The sequence below is a fragment of the Carassius gibelio genome, chromosome B22 (genome assembly GCF_023724105.1).
Source record: "Carassius gibelio isolate Cgi1373 ecotype wild population from Czech Republic chromosome B22, carGib1.2-hapl.c, whole genome shotgun sequence".
Taxonomy (NCBI): Eukaryota; Metazoa; Chordata; class Actinopteri; order Cypriniformes; family Cyprinidae; genus Carassius; species Carassius gibelio.
The window spans coordinates 35476858-35500356 of NC_068417.1; the positions used below are offsets into that span (position 1 = coordinate 35476858).

At 37.0% G+C, this 23499-nt stretch overlaps 1 long non-coding RNA gene across 1 annotated transcript in view; it reads right to left on the reverse strand.

The window, feature by feature from the left end:
* The window catches only part of LOC127988443 (uncharacterized), a 113098-nt gene that overhangs the window by 57320 nt on the left and 32279 nt on the right, over window positions 1-23499 (reverse strand). The window lies entirely within an intron of this gene.

Genomic DNA, 23499 nt, shown 5'->3' on the forward strand with positions numbered 1-23499 from the left:
ATTCTTTATTCAGCAAGGTCTTCTTTGAAGGGCGGGAATCAAATAGACACCACAAATTCATGGCTCTGCAACTAATTCCTGAATAGAAGTCTGAAAGTTCACTGGCTCCCTCAGAATTCCTTTTGCAATCCAACTGTTAAATAAGCAGCTGAACAATCTATAGCCTTCTTTAGCATGAACGTACAGTTTCGAACATCCCCAAAAGACTATTCAACATTAAAACCACAGGAGTCCGAAATGTCAAGTAAAGAATGTTGTAAGCCGTCAAATTAACTAACAAGACATTAAAGACTAAAATACAGTTGGCAAAAACTATCCCCTCGGTTTAAATCATTCAACAATTTAATAAACAATATCGGTAACTTTTTTAAGTCTTACCAGGTCTGCACCTGTGATCCCGTTCCACTCTATTAACCCATCCAGCTGCCATATTTTCCCCCACACTCCCAGTCCTCTAGGTAGCCAAAGAGGGGGAATTGTTCAAGCCCTTCCTTTTCATCACTTCGGCAATTGACCAATTGACAACTGATTGATGGTTATCCTTTCATACCTACAAAGGCGGAAATTACCATCACTAAAGCGACGTACTGTAAAAGCCTCAAGAGTAAATTACATGTTGCTAAAATTCCCCTTCACTCAGCCCCGTACAATAGCAAGCAAACAAAAAAAAGTTTCCTTTTGCCAGTTCTGTGGCACTGTAGATTTGGCCTTCCCTGCCAAGTGCAGAAAGAACTTGACAGCTTCTTTAAATGGTGCAGCACAAAAGCTCTTGAATGAGGGATGGTACCCGGGTAGGACTGCCATTCTGTAAAACCATGACCATTATTTGCATTGAAAACAGAGAGGCTTGAGAAGAACAGATAAGACATATCTGAATATGAGCTGGGACACTCCAGCTAAACCTGGGAGGGGGGTTCTCTTGTTGAGCTTCTCAACAAATTGTAATTCATTCCAAATAAACAGTGTGTAGAAGCAAGAGGGAGACCTGGCCATTGGCGTATACGCAACATATCGCAATGGTTTTTATGTTAAATGCTAATTGGATGACGGTGCTCTTTGTCAGTAGATCCCATTTCTGATTTCAAGGACTCAAGGATTTGAGATTCACACAAACACCATGGCCATCTATTTGAATCTTCACACTCAAAAATAACCAATCACACAAAAAGCTCAATTGAGGCCTTCCTTGCAGATGTCGAAAGCATTTTTTTATTCCTCCTTTTGCCTAAGCCTGCCTTCCTGAAAGGCCTGAGAAAGTAAGAATGGAATGGGAGGGGATGTCTAGGGCCTGTGTGTCTGCCCAGAGAACTCAGCTGCCAACAAGAGCCGGGGCTTTCTTTGGATATGGAAACAATCCAAAAAGAAAACCCTTTTCAAGGCCTTTCAATTGCAGCAGATGGGACCAAACCAAGAAGGCATCAACTTTGGGGTAGATTAGTCTATTCACAAATGGCAGTGTAAGGGGGATTCTATACTCGCCGTCCAACATTTATGCACATTACTGAAACAGAATAATGTGGCCAACAGATAAACAGGTAAGCAGATAAACATCAAATTTTCATTTTTGGGGGAACTATCCCTTTAAGTACATCTGCCCATCTGGAACATGACCGGTATGCCCAATTACCAATCCAGCCCTGCCCATCTCACACCTAGATACACCATCATTGCATCTTTATAATGTTTAGGGCATACACGCGGGCATCATGACTCGTTTACATTTATTCAAAGAACGAAATGAACTTCGTTTGAAGTATATTGGGGCCTTTACAGATTGGCTCAAAGAGAAGACATTCTCAAGTCTTGGAGAACTGTCCCGTCCCTTCAAACTCATGGAGAGCTACACTGCAAATTTTGGTAATAACAAAATGCACTTTTCCATTGCCCATTGGTCAAAATTTCACGTGAACTTTAAAAGAGCTGACAAAAGGCAAAAACACTGAACGTGATTAAACATGATGATATTAAGATTAGATAATGTTCTCTTCCTCCAAACATCTTTGATTTGTTTTATCTTTTGCGCCTAAGGATGAGATGTTTTCCCTATGTTTTATTAATGGATCTCAGTGGGGAACACTCAAATGGATATCAACAACTGGATAAGAGCAGAGGAGACTCCAGCGGTGTTGACACAAACCCCATGCTGGCTCCCACCTCTCGTGTGCCAATCTGTGCACTTTAAATGTTCATTCACTCAATGAATACATAAATAGGTCTCACGATCTGGTCATGGTAATGAAGCTATTTTAGACTCAAATTGCTACTTCACATTTCCATGGAAATCTTCCACCATCTTGTTTTTTTCATTTCATGTTCGCTCTAGTTTATCTGAAAACACACATTTATATTATTGCAATGGGTGGGAAATCACATTATAATATAATGTAGTTTAATGCAATAAAGGGAGAATCATAAAACATGACTCTGATTGTCAAGGCTGTTCTGATTCAAAAGCATTTTTTGTACATATGGTCCGGCTCAAGGCCACTAAACAACAGATGAATCAGAGGTCAAGGCCAATTTCAGTCCCTGATTTGGGGTCAGATGTAAGCCTGTCCACAAACACAAAGATACAATCTCTTACAACTCTTCATATCCGCTAAATACCACTAAACTAAACCTTCATGGCCATGACCACAAAAATCTGAACTGTAAAGGCATTTGGTTTCAGTACAAAATTAATTTGCTACCATTTAACCTCAATTCATTGGGTCATGGAAAATGATCATGAATGTATAATGAAAAATAATGAATGTATTTCCTGCCTTAAATCAACCTGTTTTAACAGCGATGACATTTTACTTCCCACATGTAAATAGTTATATCACTAATCATTTTAAAACAGATAGTTAAAGTCCTGGAAGCCCACTGATTTCAGTGTAGCACTGGGTGGAGTCATATACACCCTGAAAGTACAGTATTTAAAAATTTTTTATTTTAAAATGTTGTTTATAATAGACAATACTGTCCTCTTAAACTTTTTACGTATTTAAAATACTTACTGATACAGTATTTATTTGAGTAAAAACAGTAATACTGAAGTGTTATTACAATTCAGAATAACGGTTTTATGTCAATATATTGTATAATGTAACTGCTGTGTTCAAAGCTAAATTTTCAGCACCATCCCTCCAGTCTTTAGTGTCACTTGATCCTTCAGAAATCATCCTGTCAATTCACACATGCACATTTTTCTGTTCCTACAGACTTGTAGGTCTGGAATATTGTGATAGCAACCATAAGGTTATGGGTTTGAATCCCAGAAAACACACATTTTGTGAAATGTATAATTTAAACGCACTGTAAGCTTCTTTGGACCTGTCAAATTCACACATGTACATTTTTTTTTTTGGTTGCTATAGATTTGTAGGCCTTGAATTTTGAGATAGCAATAATAAGGTTATGGGTTTGAATCCCAGAAAACATACATTTATAAAATGTATCATTTAAATGCACTGTAAGTTTCATCGGCTCTGTCAAATTCATTTGCACATTTTTATGTTCCTTTAGACTTGTAGGTCTTGAATATTGTGATATCAATCACAAGGTTATGGGTTTGAATCCCAGAAAACACACATTTGTAAAATGTATCATTTAAATACACTGTAAGTTTCATTGGCTCTGTCAAATTCACACTTGCACATTTTTATGTTCCTTTAGACTTGTAGGTCTTGAATATTGTGATATCAATCACAAGGTTATGGGTTTGAATCCCAGAAAACACACATTTGTAAAATGTATCATTTAAATACACTGTAAGTTTCATTGGCTCTGTCAAATTCACACTTGCACATTTTTATGTTCCTGTAGACTCGTAGGTCTTGAATATTCTGATAACAATCAAAGGGTTATGGGTTTAAATCCCAGGCAACACACCTTGGTAAAATGTAGAATTTAAAATCATTAGTTGCATTGGATCTGTCCAATGAACACAATGGATCATTTTTACATAGCAACATCACCACTTTTATAAACTTGTAATTATTTTATTGTAGTTACACAAACTGCCTCTACATTAACAATACTTTAAAGTTATCTACCACAAATCAACACTGTATTTGTCCATGATGAATGACAGGTTAGGCCTCTGTAGGAAGTGTGTGGGAGCTCCACAGGTCCGGGACAGAGGGATGTGATTATCTGTGTGTGAACACAGGGCCTGCTGCTCCAGAGGAAAGCTCCTTACAGTTGAGAGGCACACTTTGACACCTCCTTTAAGCCTCTAGTCCAAACAAGCCACTCGACAAGGTGAGGCAGGAGTTCTGCTTTTGTTTCACCCAGCGGGAATCTGAACATCATTCATCACGTACGTCAAGATTTCCAGCACAAAAACATTGTGTGATTAGCATGTCAAGATCATTTTCTTTGATAATATGGTGTGGTCGGGTGGCCGATAGGTGCTGTGGCTAATCAAAACTTTATCTAAAAACATAACAATTATAGTGTTTGTAGTCGTGGAAATAATTACAAATGCTGAATTATGATATAGGGAATCATTTCAGCTGAATAATGTGCTCTGCCGCAAGTGACAAATTTAAGCAATAAATTAAACTGTAAGCTATAAATTTGTAAAAAGTAAAGACCTTTCCACACTGAACGCGAAAAAGCATAACGAATATCGGATTATATTGGAATAAAACAATAGATTTCTATGGATGCTTTCACATAGGCTGTGAACATTCGCACAACGAAAACCGAGGAATCCTTTCAGTTTCGCAAAGTGAAATCACAGGCCGTCCAATAAGATTTGAGCTAGGATCACGTGACCAGAGCAGCTGCTGTTGCACAAAAGGTTGAGAGTGGTAGCACTGTTTCGAAAACAGTGAAAACAAACACAGAAGAAGAGAAACTCCCGGATAAGAGAAGAGAGTGGATGTCTGAGTTCTTGTTATCATTCGTATTTGAGAACAGATATATTCTCACATGTCCTTAAGAATAACATTTCTATTAATTGTCCACTGAATTCTGTAATTACAGTAGAGCACCATCTGTTTTCTTCCACGTGAGCGAGTTTTATGAGTCAGAGCACGCTCACTCTTTTTCTACACATAAAATATATGAAAGCAAATAGACATGATTATGACGATATATTTTCTGAATGTGTTCTGTATGCTACTCATGGTACTTTTTCGTAGCAGTATTAAACATACAGAGAGTGCATGTTTCTGCTAATTAATCAAAATCAACTATAGATTACAATCGGAAGTTATTACATGCACTCAGTGATGGTTTTGCATTCGGTGTGAAAGCCCCGTTCATCTGCGATTCGCCTCGCTTTTTCGCATCAATCTCAGTGTGGAAAGGCCTTTAGGTTGTGATTTTTCAGTAACACTTTATTTAAAGCCTTTATGTATAATGCATTATAAAAGTGCATTAATTATGCCTTGTAATGCACCTAATGATGCACTGTACAATCTCATGAATAACTGTAACCACAGTTAATAAATGATAACACTAATAATGTATTACATTGCACGATATGCATAATTAAAATACATTATAGCCTTAAATAACCTTATTAAAAAAAAGTTTTCAATAATAACCTACTTTCAGAATCAGAATAAATGGCAACATACATCCGACCTACGAGGAACACACTATATTACTGTTTATCTACATCAACAACGACTGTAAAGTCATTATAAGTGAGTGAGGAGTCTCTCTCTCTCTCTCCCCCCTGCTGAAGAGTAAACAGAGACTCCTGCTGTTAAACAGTAGCTGTGCCGTGTAGCTCTGCGAGTGTCTCTTCACACCCTGGTGAGTGAACAGCAACATAAAGCTTTCCCTGGGGAGGTGTGAGATCTCTCGCCGGCCTCAGCAGCGCTCGTCCTCCCTGGTGTCGCCCCGCAGCTGGAGGAAGGTGTTACTTTAATGAGGTGCTAATACTCACGCCCCCGAGGCTGCTGGACTTTATTTTCACGGGCCAAGTCACCCGGCGGTCACCCGGCTAAGTACACAACCATTAGCTCGATTGGTGTCAAACTTAAAAAATGCTGAAATGCTGTACTTCTGAAAGCTAACATTTTATCTTAGATTTTTCTAACTTTTTCTTGTGTGATATTTTTATACATTAAATTAAATAACCTTGTGAAATACATTAAACTACATTTTAAACTATATAAGTCTTAAAAGGAAGTCTTATTTATACGTTTGACTTTTTATCTTTAAAACATTAATATTTTGGTCCAGCAAATCAGGGACATGGTTAAAAATAATTTGACCTTTCTTTTTTTTTGACGTGCCAAATTACTCTGTAGTATTTAAAGTGTAAAGTTATGACTTATTACTTAAGTTGCAGGTGGATTGATGTAATCTCCGTGAAAATCTCTACAACTAACAAAGCACCATTTCCTCCCCACAATCCCTTTCTTTGACGTACACCATTGTTGCATTATTATCAGCATTGCCCAAACCAGTAATAAAGTTAAGATGCTTAACCAATCCCATATTAGCTTTGGCTTCTTTTTTTTCTATAGATCCTAATTAGTACAAATTGTTGCAGCGCTAAGTCACCGCAGAAGCCGCCAAAGACTTCCTAATCTCCCTCGGAGTGAGAACCTGTCAAGCAATTAGCTGAATTACCCCCCGAGCTACAAGTTTAAAACAAAAGCGGTTGTTGCTGCAGGGTGGAGAGTAGCAGTTGTACGTAGATCTGCATGACAGTTCGGCCCACATTAGCACAGCAAAAAGGTCCGTTACTGCCATTGTTGGCTCATGCTGTGAGAGGAGCCTTTGTGCGGCCCATCTGAAGAGCATTGTGGGGCGGTTGGCACCTCGGCTCAATATTCCTCGGCATTGCTGCATCACAAAGAGAGGTGTGTGTTCTACCTTTGGGGGCTGAAGAATTTAGCACATTTAAAGAGCTTGTTTCCTAACAATGGCCCTCCTCGCAACATCAACGCGACTCCTTGAAAGTCAGACCGAGAGAAGATACAAAGGCCTTAATATCTAGGGAATAACTAACAAGGCTTTACAAAAGAACTAAGGTCATGACTGGTGTTAGCTGATAACAATATGGACAACAGATGCTGTTAAACAGTATTTTGCATCTTTCAGATGTTAAAAATAAGGAATTTGATGCCAAGCGGACAAATACGGCCTACTTTTGTGAATGCGCTTTCACCGTAGTAATGGAAGCGATTTATTTTCACGCAATACAATATGTTACTTGTGTCCGGTATACTGTAAACAATCAAGTCAAGTCAAGTCAAGTCTGCTTTATTGTCAATTCTTAGAAAAAGAATTCTAAAAGTCAATGTTGTTGTCATTTTTTTGGAATTAAAGTCGTGTGGTGCAACCAACAAACGAGGTCATAGAACAGATCCCTGCAGAACCTCATGACTCTGTGTCAGGGAGAATAATATTATGAAAATTTGACTTTTTTATGACAAGGATGGGTCAGGTTGTAAAATTTCATATGGTGTGACTCCCAAAACATACACACACACACTCATGTTTGTTTTTGTGAAAAGTGGGGACATCCCATAGGCGTAATGGTTTTTATCATGTACAAACTGTATATTCTATCGCCCTTCACCAACCCTAAACCTAACCCTCACAGGAAACTTTTGGAAAATGGGCACATGGGTTATGTTCTCATAAGTCACCCTCTCCTTGTAATACCTGTGTCATACCCATGTCATTATACAAAGTTGTGTCCTGATATGTCACAAAAACATGCCCCCCCCCCCCCCCCACACACACACATATATATATATATATATATATATATATATATATATATATATATATATATATATAATAAACCTCATGGTTCCACCAAATGACATTAAATTTAATAATTACATTTAAACTTCTCTTGAAAATACTATACATTTTTCAAAATAAATATGGAACCAGTTTGAATTCTAGAACATTCTAGAACTTTGTACATGTGTTATTGTAGGTTATCGCAAATTAATACACTTAACTGCCGTGCCATTATAAGAATATGAATACACCAATGACAAAGACAATGACTCGTTTATTTGAATAATCTTTTTTTTCTTCATAACCATCAAGTTCCAAATATAATAGAATAAAATCTAAAACTGAGATGACATACCATTCAGTTTTTAAGTATTTAACTCAATAAGCTCAACACGCTTTCTTGTATGGTAAATACAAACACAAGTACACTACAAGTGCATTTAAACACTTCTTTCTCACCAGTCTATGTCTGCCATAATTACAATTTCTCACACAGCATGATGTAGTATTTTGGTCATATCGACCATCACTACTTCAAAGAATTCAGACTTCCTGCTCTCCATCAGCCACTGTGCATAGAAGTACTGGGAAATAATACCGCTAACACACTTTCAACAAAATACGTACAGAATAAAGTATCAAAGAGTTCTCCAATAAAACAAAGCGTGGTATTTTGACTACATCCCAAGCACACTCACTTCCACGGCAGAGTTCAGATGCCCCTAGTGACAGGTCATGGATGTACAATACCACTGATTACAGCTGACACATCTGATCAAAGACAGCACGACCCAGTGAAAACAGGCCAGATGGGCACAGAAAGCCCCTATGACACACATCCCAGCTGTATCAAAACCAAGCCTGGATCCCAATATTGCCACAAAGAGTGAATGAGCCATTGCTAAACATGAGGGCGCTGATAAGAGGAAGAGCCTTTAAAGAATCTGCTGTTTACTGCTGGAGAATTCCATAGTGTGAAGAATTTATCCAGTCTATACTGCCATTTAATATACTTTATACAAAATATTTTATGCATGAAACTCTTTATGAAAGGAAACATATTTTTCAGAAATACAGCTGAAATAACATAAAATAAAAATAGTAGGTAAAACATACCATTAATAACTTTAAATATTTTTAAAAATATCTACATCTTGTTTGAGTTCAATTTTGAGTTGGAATATTAATTAATAATTAAATAAAAAAAATAACTTACCTAAACAAAAATAAATAAAACTTACTAATAAAATAAAAACACTTACTAGTAATAAAAAAATACTGATAAAAATATGCCTTTATGTGTGTATATACATATATAATTACAAATAATTAATACAAGCTAAATCAAAATACAAATAAATACTTTAATAGTGTATAAATATGAAATTAACAAACACACACACATACACACAAACTAATAAAACTAAAAAAATAAATAACAAAATGACAAAAGCACATCGAATAACTACTTAAAGTATATTATTTAAGAATATAAAAGGCCAATCAAAATTATGACAAAATGCAATGAGTATATAAATATATAAATAAGAGTTGCTCAGTATATTCACAATGCCTTATTGCTATTTTTATATCATATAAAAATACTTGAACATTTGAACATAATAATATTACATACTAAATGAATTGTACATTTATTTGATCTTTTTTATTTAAACCAAAAATATAACAATTATTTACCTAAAATTGTACATGGTCTTCTCTTACGGTGTGTGTGTGCGTGCGTGTGTGTATATATATATATATATATATATATATATATATATATATATATATATATATATAAACACTTGTATAATAAACAATGCTGCTGCTTCTGTATGTGTTTCATGTCTTGTTGTCTGGTGTATTTTAGCACCTAGCATGCTAAGTCGCAGAGATGCTGTTGCACTCTTGGTTCAGTGTCAAATAAGGCTCAATAATCAATAAAAGCACTGATCATCCCTAATGAGAGATCAATTGCATTAGCTTCCCAGTCAAGGGCTTCCACTAAACCCGAGACAAACACAATCTTTGTATGTGCTGTCACAATGAAGGTTATCTCTGTGGGCAATGGCAGCCCAGGTGACAGCTATTTCCCATGATGCTGCAGAAGCAGTCAAGCTGTCCATCTAGCTGTCAGCTGACCGCTGGTTCCCATGGTTCCCTCCGCTGCCACTCAGCAGCGCTGAAAGCCTCTATTATCTGGCGGAGCTGGAAAGGAGCTGCTCGGGCTTTGATAAGCTATCACCGGTCCCAGGTGAGAGCCGGCTAACAGCACATCAGGACAAAACAACGCCTGGCAATGAAATAGGCCGTCTTTATCAGCCAGAGGCGCTCTGAGCCACTCTGGGTTCATCTCGCAGGTGCTCTTAACACATTTATATATGCGGATAATCTGAAGAGATCATTTATTGGAAATGCAAAAAAAAAAAAAAAAAAAAAAATCTCTTTGGGGTTTTTCAAATCTCATCTCAGATTATTTAGACACATGTTTGGTTTACGTTTCAGTGTTTGCTTTTAAACAGGCCCAGCATTTACCCAATTCAACAACAACAAATTATTCATTTAATAATAATAAAAACAAAAATCGGTATATATATATATATATATATATATATATATATATATATATATATATATATATATATATATATTCTGAGACCACTTATGAAAATAATTATATTTTGCAAAAACATGGATTATAGAATTTTCCTTAAGATTTTATATACATGGTATTTATTAAATGTTTCTGAATCTTAATGTATTATGTATACTTAATGTATACATATATTAATAGAATGTTTTATTTTGACTTTTTATGAACAAATTAATATTTTATTCAGCATAATATTATATTAGATGTTTCTGAATCTAAACGTGTTACACATTTATGAATACAAAAATATAACATTTTATTTTGTAAGGAAATTTATTTTTTTCTCAGCATAGTATTAATAAATGTTTGTGAATGTGTATATATATATATATATATATATATATATATATATATATATTACATATGTGTCTATATAAATTGTGTTTTATTTTATTTTGTAAAAATAATACCTTGTCATTTATTATCAAAAGTGAAAGTAAAGACATTTATAATGTTACAGAGGATTTTTTCAGTTTTTTTTTTATTATTATAATTATTTTTATTCATTTTGCACGAAAAAGCACATTTTATATATATATATATATATATATATATATATATATATGTGGCAGCAAAATTATTGTTTTCAACTGTTAATAATCAGAATTGTTTCTTGAGCAGCAAATCAACATATAAGAATGATTTCTGAAGATCATGTGACACTGGAGACTGGATAATATAAAATACTGGATATAATAATAAAGTAATACTGGAGTATACACACACAGAGACACACACACACATGTATTCAGAGGACATTTCAGCGTCTATCTGAACTTCACATATCTTAATACGAGTGAGATCGACACAGTAGCTATATAATGATTCCTCTAACCCTGTGCCGCTTCCTCCCGGTGAAAATCTGACAGGGTGTGACTGACTGTCATTCACTTTCACGTGGCTGCCAGAAAGAAGAAGAAGAAGATGAAAAAAAAAAACATTTCATTTGATTTTAATTAGTTGTATTCACGGCCCTCAATCCCATAAAATCAGCGTAACTACCAGCATCTTGTGTACAAACATGTCCCTGCAGAGCATCATCCGGGAGAGAAACATGACAGCTAACAGCGTTAGCAGACCGCTGAGGCGAGTTTACTTCATTCAGCCCGCGACATCAGGCTTCTGTGTCAAACCAAGCACTGCTTTTCTGACACACTAATAAATTGAAGGTTGGCTGAGTACAACGTTTCATTACCTGAGCTGCCCAGGAGCATCTCGACGCAGCAAAAATGTCAGATTGTCTCAGTTCCGGCGAGATTTCGAATTATTGTCATCCTGGTTTTCTAATTCATTTCAACAGCTTCGGTATTGTAACTGTTTCTGATCATTATAGAGTCGATTGCGCTCGGAAACTCTTGGATGCAGTCATCCAGAACCACGGGAAAAAACGCCCGCGCTCTCGAGGAAACGGATAAACATTAAACAATCTTTCGAACGAGTCACGCGCGGGAAACGAGGACAAAGCGCGAAATAATGCGAGTCACAAAAGAAAAAGGCGTCGAATAATTGATTTCATTTCTCTGTTTTTCTCCAGTGTGAAATTTCCTTTGGATATCATCTAATCTCATATCTTCGCCACAGTCTGAATTACACTTTTTCCACTCTGGTAAGGCGGCGAACGCTTGTTTGTTCTGCTAATTAACTTTATTACCCTGATAGCTCCCTACAGCCTTTGACGAAAACAATTACCATTCTTTATTTTTTTTTCTCTCCTCGCTGGCAGAAAGACTATTAATTAGAAACGGGCCCTGGTCTCTGCCATGTTCCCAAGCCCTCAAGCAGGATAGCATTACATTGTCAGTAGTAATTTAGCTCTCATCTGTCTCTGCTAATTATTGTCACATTCATCAAATTCATCAAGGAAAGTGCTCTCAGAAGGATTGCATATTTGCAGTTAATATAGCATAAACTGGTATTACCCATCACCACATTTGTGATGATGAGAGGGACACAACTTATTCAGCCCTAATTAGAGCAAGCTGGGTAATTAATTATACATTCCGCCTTATTACTTCCAGAGTCCCAGATATTGTTTGTGGAAAAACTGGAGAGGGAGAGAGAGGAGATAGCAGGAGAAGCCAAGAGGCACTGCGGGGGTGGGGTGGGGGGGGGGGGGGGGGATCGGGATTGGGGAGGCGATGTGTTCTGTCACGTGTGCCTCGGCGTAATTCCCACCTGACAAACGTCCGAAAATCAGGGGGAAATTGCAACTTGTCATCCGTCGAATAACCTGCGTAATAACTGATTAATTAGCCGCACCTGTGACAGGTGTGCTTCGGGAGACGTGCTGCGGGCGAAAACAACTGGCAAACATTCCCAAAAAGATGCGCTGCTTGAAATGAATCCTTCATCGGATTTTGTATTTCAAAAATCAAATGTTCACTGGAGTAAAAAGTGTGACAACTAGCCCCAGTGTCATACGAAACAGTACGACAGTAGTCTTGCGTCAGAATGACACGCAACAACCATTCCAGTCCATATGCTTGTTACCAAACATATTTTACGTGACAAGCTCTTGTAACTGAGTGTCTCCTATGATTTGGTGACACAGATCTGTGTGTGTGTGTGGAAGATCCGCTGCCAAACCCCTGCGGGCCCTACAGGGACCTAGCATTGTCCTTCTTCCAAATCCCATCTGCACCTTTCCTGCGAGCGCTTCTCACCGTGCTACAATTACACATGACACATTTAATCACATCACACAGTGTCGTCCTGGGACCGTCTCTCATGGATCTGTGTTTACTCTTGAGGTCAAACCTGACCTGCTGACGGCTACTCTATCTGTCCTGAAAGGATGGAGGCTCTTTATCACGGCTTTCAGGGACGGTAACGGCACGGATAGAGGTATTAACCACCCCGATATCAGATTACAAGATGAGGAAATACTGTATATAATACACTATACATTGTCCTCACAAATGATAATGGATATGTAGGCTATAGGGCAAACGACACAGGTCTCTTCTGATTTATCAATTCCAGAAATTAAAAATGAATATAGTCATCAGAAGCTGCAAAATGGCTGTAATTGTTGAAACAACATAAACCATGGTCAATTATTAAATGTAATCAGTTTTCGTTTTTTTTATTTTTTAATTGCCATATTTTACAGAGTGTGTTTTTGAGATTGCGCCTTGGTTGGTTTATAGCCTGGTGATACCAAACTCTGCTACTTCACTTTGCTTTGTAGACAGAGTCAAGCGTTTTCTTTCTCGTGGGGAGGTGCTTTTCTGAAGTTTCTGAAGCCAATCCCATGTTTGGTTATGACGTGTGTTATTCGCCGGCTCGAACTTCCACTGTAAACACAGGAATGCTGCGAAAAACTAAACCATCGAGCGAAATACCGGAGTGAACATGGCAGTTCACAAGCACAATTATCACCTTGACGGACTTTGGCCTCCCCAGTTTCTCGATAACGATCGGTAACATTTGATCAATTTTAAACTTTTCTCGGGACTCGAGAGTAGGGCCACAACTTCACCTCCGTTCGAAATGTGGAACAAACACTCTTCTTGTTCGGGCTTCAGTTGGCAAATGCCCAGAATATTCTCCGCAACAGAGCAAATAGCATTCCGTGTCCGTTTTCGATTTCACTAACCTAAACTACAATCCTAAATACAACGCTTCTATGTCTACGTCACAGCTCTCAGCCCGCCCTCTGTTCATTGATTGTAAATTCTATTCTAAATTCTATTCTATTGTGTTCTATTTTGTTGTGTTTGATTTTAGAACACTTTGCCTTATTTGATTCTGTTGTGATCTATTGCATTTTTCAGTGTATTATTTGATTTAATCTCAGTTTAATTCGGTCATGTTGTGCTTTATTTTAGGTCCTTGGGTTCTATGCTATGCTTTATTTTCCGCAGGGCATTATTCTTTTTTGCTGCGTTTTTATGCTATTCTGTTCTGCTGTTTAATTTATTCTATACCGCTAATTTCTATTCTATTGTTTTGTAATTTGCTGTGCTTTGTTCTATTATGCTATGCATTGTTTTATTTCTTTCAAATGTGCATTGAACTGTTCTATTACGTTCTTTATTGTATTGCTTTATTCAGTTACACTCTAGTCTCTTACGTTCTATTTTACTCTGTTGTGCTGCCCTCTATTATGTTTTTTTTCATACTGTATTCTCTTCTATTCTATCTAAATAGTAAAACCATCCTTCTGTAACTGGGATTTATTTGCGATACATCCTAGTTACACGGTTTCTGATAAACCCGTGGAAAATTAATAGCTGAGAGATCACATGTTGAAAGGAAAAAGAAAATCCCAGATTCAGAGGAGAAGAGACTTCCACATGCCATGAAACTGTCAGATTAAGCGAACATGTGCTAGTCGATCTCGCTACACACTGACCACCATCACCTCTGAGGCGAAACTATTAAGTCCAACATTCCCCCCTGTAAGTGTTTATCTGAGGAGGGAGACTTACACGTCCTCCCGAGCAGATATTGAAACTGATTGGACAAAGGCGGAATACCAGACGGGCGTAGCACAAGGCCGACCCCGGCAAATAGGAAGAAAAAATCTTAATCTGCAACACAATGGCGCGCTCTTGAAACCCTATCATTTTCACTTCCTGTGAGTCGGCTGTCTGACTGTGAATGAAGTCAAAGGAGTGGATAGTGTCGAAAATTGGATCACAGCTAACATTCGTTCATTTTTATCAGCAGCTGCCAAAGGTCATCTGGCATAATAGCTGATGAATTTAAACCCCACGGATTTCATTTGCAATTTTCAATTTAGCGAGGCCTCCGAACCCCACGGCGATAAGGGTTTCCACCTATCGTGGCCTGTCACAAACATCAAGGATCGTTGTGAACTCACAGGAAAAGAAGGAAGGAGAGCGTCAGCGAGGAAGATAAGACCGGGGGGAAGACGGGAATCGTATGGAAAAGTTGGGGGGCTCCCCGCGTGGTTAAGTTCAGAAAATGCCATTTGTGACAAGCAATCATGGAGACCCACGGACCGACAAATAAACGATTCTTCCAGTCATCTTACATCTTGTTTAGGGGCAATCCCATTGCTTTCTGATGGTACAAGACGACCAAGCGAACAGGAGCAGAGATGGTCCATTAGCTCAAGGTATATTTGTTGTGACATCATAAAAGCCTAAATATATTTGTTAGACTGCAAATAATAGCTCCCGTTGGATTTCCCACAATTCTTTCTGCCTCAGTAACCCTTAACCACCATTGCATGCCCGTTCTTAATATGCCGCATCCTGGTTCGATACATTATCGAGAATTATTATCCCATTCAGGAAGCTTTGGAAGGCAATCCAAAAAAAAAAAAAACGTCTCCATCATATTCAATTTAGTGCTGGTTAGGAACAGCTGACTGTCATAGAAATAAGGCAGCGATCCGACAGGAGGTTCGGATGAATGGGAAGAGGCTCTCGAAAGACACTTGGCAAGCCCTCCTGTGCCAGAGAAGGAATGGAAATCACAGTGAACATCTGTGACTAATACCATCTTGTAAGTGCTAGACCCCAAAGAAAATGTAGAGTGCTTCAGAACAATTCGCCGAGAGCTGAGAGGAGGATGCAGAAAAAAAAGGAGATTTTGCTCAAAAGCTAAATGACGGACTGTGTCTTGATGTGTGCAATAATAGGCCTGATTGAGGCTTACTTGGAATTTAACGGCAAATAAATTGCGTGGGGCCTCAGAGTCGGCAGCAAAGCAAATGAAGGACAGTCACCATTTGGTGACGGATGACAACACGAGCATGTTATTCCCGACACATCAAAGAGGAACAAGTCTTAATATATCTTCATTAGGCTCATACAATGCTGAATGCACTTAGTGATGTTTTAGACGACGCAAGGCCATTAATGCGATACTCAACGGCTTCATTATTCATGAAATAAAGACCATCGGAAGACGCTCGCGTATAAAGATATCAAGGCCTCGGAGTGGAGAAGAGAGGTCTGGGTAAAGATCATGCAAATGCATTTGTTTCTGATGCCTGGTTGAGTAAAAGACTACACCGTGTGCACGAAGGTGTGTGAGTGAGTGTGCGCGTATCCTCTGAGAATGTCTCGTCTTCCACAGCCGGGAACAATGCAGATGGATGCAGCGGGACTCTGGGATGCATGACAAGTGTCTTCATCCTGCATTAATTGCTCAAATTGAAGCAGTGCCACATCTCTCCAAACTAGACGTTGCTGTGAGTTCCCTTTGATATGATAATGGCATGCTTCTTAGCGAAGGGAAATGCAAATTGCAGGCGGTAATTTGGTGGCATGCACCTGCCGACACGGCACTCTCTCTCTCCCTCTTGCTACGGCGGAGGCTTCATCCACGCACACAAAAGCGGCCCACTGGTGAAATTACGCTCGCATGGCCCACGTTGCCGACAGATGCTCCCCTCTGTAGCCATTGTGTGGCTGCTCTGATAGAAGCTGACAGAAGAGCACACATAGATTTAGCGACATGCTAATAATCAGTCAACATTTTGCCTGGATAATTCTTGCATGTAAATGCATCCCCAAATGAGGCACAATAACATTTAAGTTCGGCCGTCAAATCAAAAAGGAGATTGCGAACAATAAAGGCATCAGTGTTTTAAGCACTTGTGTTGCCATTTTCAAATTTGGCCTTTCCAGCGAGAAAAATGGGCGCAGGGTTCAGCCGTGATCAGTCCAGACAACATTTAACTTTAATTCATTAATGTCAACATGAAACGCCATTCACAACCCATTTTACTTTCGGAGTTTGTCTTATTTGGGTCAGTGATGTAAAACAGTGTTCATTATGAAGGAAAAAATATTTAAAAATCTACTGGGACCCACTTTATATTAAGTGGCCTTAACTAATATGTACTTACATTTGAATTAATAATTTAGTACAATGTACTTATTGTGTAAATACATGTTTTTACAATGTACTTACATTTATAAAAACTACATGTAATTACATCTGTATTTAATTTCTGTAATTACATTTATAATTACACTGTTGACCCATACTTTACACCTTAACCCACCCTTAAACTTACCCATACCTCCAACCCTCTCCCTAACCTTACCCCATTCCACCTCAATAGCAGCAAAAGTGTTTTACAATACAATATGAACACAATAAGTACATTGTACTTATTTTTTTATGTAAGTTCATAGTAGTTAAGGCCACCTAATATAAAGTGGGACCATCTACCGTAAAAGGTTTTAGAAATATACTAATTATGTTGATTTATAGTGTTGAACAGTTTCAGTTTATTGACTCTACAAAAGTATAACCACAAAGTACTAACATTTTACTATTTGAAAACATGAATTCAAATATATTTTAAAGTTTAATAAAGTACAAATATATTTGTACAAATATTATGGATTATTAATTCACCACGTCCTATTTTGCATTTTCTAAGTTAAATTAACGCATATTTTAAAAGTCTTACTGAGTTAACACACAGTTCTGAGGGTCTGCAGTTTGAGGATTCCTCTGTAATATTACTTACTCTTTTATGTTTATTTTTTTTACAAGTTGGCCACATCACATGAATTTGATTTGGTATAGGAAGGGTTGCCAGGTCTACAAAAACGTAGACTTTAAAACAACCAACAGCAACTGTGTAAAAGTAACACAATTTTGCTACTTGGCAAACCTGATATTAGGCAATATACCACTATGAGGTATATAGCACTAGGTGAATTACAAAGATTTTGTATCAGAGTGGATTAACTCTTTTAACATGAAAATACAATCAATGGATCAATAGCTAGGAGTAGCTTTTTGTCCAAACAATATCACTATCACCTATCAACGATCACCAAACAGTGCTAAAGTTTTCATTTTTTTTTCTATCAAAATGCACACATTTCACTTTTCATGATATACAAAAACCTTACAAAAACGTAAGTTTATCTGTCAAAATGTACTTCAACTACTTTTCACTTTTAAAAAGTGTGGTTAGTTATACTGAATGCCTACTTGTAAAGTATGTTTATAAAAACCTGCAGATAATGTAATATTAATTAAATAAAAGAGACACTTTTATGATGGTTTAAGTATCTTTGTAAAAATGTCAAAGTAAAAGTTGTGGGTACACTTTATTTTAAGGTGTCCTTGTTACAGTGTAATAACATTTTAAATTACTGAGTGATATTAATTAACGAAATGTACTTATTATATGGTTAGGGTTAGGGTTGGGTTTAGGGTTACTTGCATGTAATTATGCGTAATTTATTGTTATTATAATAGTAAGTACATGTAGCATAAGTAACAAGGACACCTTGGTGCAATGTATTTTGTCATTCTTTAAAGTAAGTACACTTATTTTAATTTGTTGACTAACATAGTAAAGCATGCATATTCGATTATAATTTTAAATGTAGTGTTATTTGATATTACATTTAAAGTTTATACAATTTTAATGTACTAAAATGCAACTTAATTATTACCAATATGTTATAACAAATGCATTTAAATTATAAATGGAATATAAATGGGATATATGCAAGTCTACAACTACAATTTGAACAAATATGTACTTAAGTCCTACTTAAGTTGGTCAAAACGCACTAATGCTGCTGATTCTATTTAAGTTTTACTGTAATAATTATAATAATGTAACATTGTACACCTTGTGTTCATTTAATTGCAATTAACATGCTATTAAGTGTCTGAAAACATTACAATCAGTTTGCGCTTAAGTTGACTCTTTTCCAGTACAACGGGATTCATACTCGCATTTCTGGTTATACAACACAGTTTATCTTTCTTGACAAAATAGGTACATTTTTAGCGCTCCAAACAGGACCGACACCATATTTGTGTGTGAACGCAGTCGTGAACTTTCCACAGTTCCTCCAGCAATATGTCAGTCTACCTGCAGCACAGAGTCTCATTTGACCTGGTGTAACTCAAGCCTGCGAGTCGAGTCTGGTTGATGAAGACAGACTTTTGTGCTCTGATATCAATGCAGTGGTAACTCTCCTCCCCTTTGGTGGAAGACATCACGAGGAGACGGCGTAAAAGGTTCCTCTGTCTGCCTCTGACTCACGGCCGTCCGGATGCTGAACAAAAGCCCGGCTTCACCAGCGACCGGCGAAACCGCTCGAAACCTCAGCGGTCAGGAATGCTCTGGATCTGCCGAGCGATGGTGAGGAACGTGAAGGATGACGGGGCATTCGGGCCAGTGGCTTGCTAACAACTCTTCTCAGCTTGAGACTTCTGACATGTTTTCGCTTTTTTTCGCCGTTGATGGCAGTGAGGTCACTAGAAACTGAATTGGACGTGTTGATGGGAAGGAGACAAGTGGAACTTACTGGAAACAGTGAATCAGGGGATGTGCTCTAGTGCCAAATCACTGACCTTACAAGCGTACCCACATGACAGCAGTTACTCACCACTGAGCGGGAGATTCACTGCCACTGTTCTGTATGAGTGCCTTAAACTTCTGCCATCTATACTTTTACTTTTCCTGAAGAAATGTTTGTGGTGCTCGGATGGCTAAACTTGCCACCATGATATTTTTACTGTTGTTGAGAGTGGTTGAGAAGCTATTCTGGTCGGGTCTCAATGACATGTCTGATCTCCAGATATGGCTTGGGTCAAGGGACCGAAAATAAATCAGGGCCTTAGGCAACAATGGCAGTGAAAGTGACAAAAATGGCCCTGTAGAGAATTAAACTCATGTATTGTGTTCATAATTCACTGTATAATTCACATAGTTCATTGTATGCCTTCATAAAAGTGAAAATTGCATTTAATTAATGGCAATCTTAATCATCAATAAAAGTTTTTTATTTAATTTAATTTTCTTTTTTTCTTTTTCATTTATTTATTTATTTTTTTAAATCAATGTTTTCATTTGTTTCATTTTTTTTATTTGCATTTTTCTTTTTCTTATTTATAATTTATTAATTTTTTGTATAAATTAATAATGATTAATAAATAGCATTTCATTTCATGGCAATATATTATTCCAAGACATAATAACCAAAATCATGCCAAACTATTTAATACATTTTCTTTTCAAGAATTTCTTACAATTCATGTTTTTTTTAATAATAATAATAATAATAATAATAATAATTATTATTATTATTATTATTATTATTATTATTATTATTATTATTATTATTATTATTAATCAAGGCAGTTATCCCCTCTTTTTAAAATATTCCCCTGAAAATATCAAAATTAAATGAAAATTAAATAAAAAAACTAATATATTTGCATATTCCAAAAAAATAAAAAAATATCAACATGTAGTCCAAAAAATATTGACTCTTAAATTCTCTCTCTTTTTCATGAGTATAAAAATGAAGTGCGACAGCAAATAAACTGTTGTGTATTCACAATAATCTGAGTCATCTTGAAACCATTTACAAACTGTAGGGTTATTCTAAACAGTTTAACCTTTTGTGGGTCACTGATTGGATCACAGCTGTTGTCACAGACTATTAATAGTGGGCGGGATTAATGTGGGATTATGTCATCATGAGTCTGCTCTCAGGAATGACTTGAGCTCAAGTTGCTTCAAAACTAACAATGTCTGCCAGTGAGAACTCAAACTCAAACAGGACCCTCTATGAATATTAATGAGGGCTGAACTGTGTCATAGGTCACAGCAGTGTTTCAGATAATTATCTGAGCTGCTGCATACTGCCCTCTACGGCCTCATTAGAGAAATGTTTGTCTCACAAGCAGGCCACATCAACAAACAGGCCTCTGTGTTCATTACTTATCATACTTCTATCTCACTATGACCACCAGAACACAATGTATATTGTCTAAAATACATCCCGACTGAAGAAACGACTATGAAGGACTTTCATGACTGTTGACAAAAGTAACTTAGAGTCAAAAACTGACAGCAGATACAGATGACTAAAGAGATTATTGTGCAATCAGATGCTCTCTTGATTGAGAATATTCCTACTAACGCCTGACCAGCAAATCCTAATTTACCCTGCTGTCTATTAAATATGTCTTGTCCAAGCTTCCTGTGTCAACAGGAAATACGTCAACACAGAAAGATAACTGCACTCATCAAATGACTTCATGGGGTTTTAGACTGGTCTTAGTAGTAAAATGCTTATAGAAGTTTTGCCTACAAATTCATCATTTACAATTTTTGAACAATCATGCAGTTCATGTAAGATCATAGCAAATATTTCAATTTTTTTAAATAATTTCCTTTGTGAGTAATTTGTACAAAAATTAGAGATGGAAAAAAAAATTCAAATTTAGAGTTGGAAGTATCTGATTTTTATTGTTCAAGATATTAGCACCGATATTAACTCTCTGGCCGATATGGATAACCAATATCGGTAAACATTAGTCGATAACCAATCATTTTGAGCTGTTAACAAATTTTGGCCAGTTTTGGATATACAGCTACATATGGCAAGACTGATTGCAAAAAAATAAAAAAATAAAAAATAAAAAAATAAAAAAAAAATAAGATTTTTTTTTTTTTTTTATCTTAACCTACAATGAATACCATTTCAATTTTTCACAAATATAAGAAAGAACTAAATCTGTGTAGGTCGGCCAAGTAGGATTGTTTTTTTATATTTTTTTTTTTTTTTTCAGTTAGCATTCATTTATTTATTTTATTTCAGATTTAGTTATTTGTCCTTCAAGTCCTTCAACTTAAATGAAAATGAGAAATGTTGCATTGGCAACAAACTGAAATAAAATAAAGCTAAGCATTTTAAAGTCAAGGGTATTTTTAAGAATACTTGTAGTTTTAGTTAACAATAACGACTCTGTCAACTAGAAACAATATTACATTTATCAGCCAAAACAGATATAATTACCAATATTTTGTCCATCACTTTTTAATATGTCCCCTATGACCGGTGAAAGAAATAAAGAGGAAGAAATGAACTTTAAGAAGGTTGCAAATGTGAAACACACGTAAGTTTGTACTGTAACACAGTGCAGCCATACAAACATCTGCACATCGGTGATGACACCTACAGTAAAAGCACCTGTCATAATTCCCAGCCACATGCCTGAAGGATAATTATTAACACCTACATGGATGTTATTCCCAACATCTTATGAGAAAATGGGAGGTTCTTGCATGAGCTATCTTTAAAACGAACGAAAATAACAGACTTGGAACAACAACAGGTTTAGTTTACAGCCCATTGAACAGTCACCAAGACAATAACACAAGGCCATATCCACGCAAAACCCCCAACACCCCTACCCAAATTTATATTTCAATTGAATGCGTAAACATAGGACAAACTCCATAGCTGGTGAACCTAGCAACAAAGACCGTTATAAAGGCAGCCGCGGTTTGACGTTAAACGAAGTCACGATGAGACTCCGACTTAATGGGCTGAGGGAAGTGAGTTGGTCGCAGACTATCAAGGCTGGCATGGCGCCCGTCTCCTGCCCACATATGCGAGAGGGTCATTCCTGTCCCACTAGTCTGAATGAAAGGACTCCTTTCACTTGACTGCAATGGCTGGCATGCTGCCCCTTTCAGAGCCTGAGCTGACAGTCACTTTGGACCAAACAAATTGGTACATTCTCAGAATAATAATTAGTGCAGCCATGAACATACTATTGTTTCCACTGCATAATGAAGTAACTGCCTTCTGAGCACGGGACGACTGGCTGTTGCCTTTGTGTAACTGAAAAAAAAAGAGATTGGATTGGGGGCGGACGGTTAGAAAAACACAAATTCAGTTGTAATAACAACAAGTTGGAAGGAAGGTCTATTTTTATTGTGGTCGAAGTACAATTACGTCACAACACACCGATAAGTGTGATAGTGAAAATAGTTGCAATATTGCAGCCTTTATGCTTTAATTCTGTTAAGAATGTCAAATTGGTTAATATCCGTTTTTAAGAGGAAGGGTATGCCTCAAAGCCTGTGTATCCAATCAAATGGCATTTTAGTACGGTCACAAGACAGTGTGGTGTGTGTGATCAGGCAGAACGACGAAGACGAGAAAGATAACGATAAACAGTATTTAATAATCCACATAGAGGTAATATCCAGACAGGTTAGGAACACACACACACGAGGTAACATTCACAATAACCGACAAACTAGAACACAATCAACAGGAACTGAAAGGGTAGATAACGAAGGGCAGACAGGTGAGCACAATGAGGTGATTAATAATGCGAACTGGAACAACCAAATATGGACACAC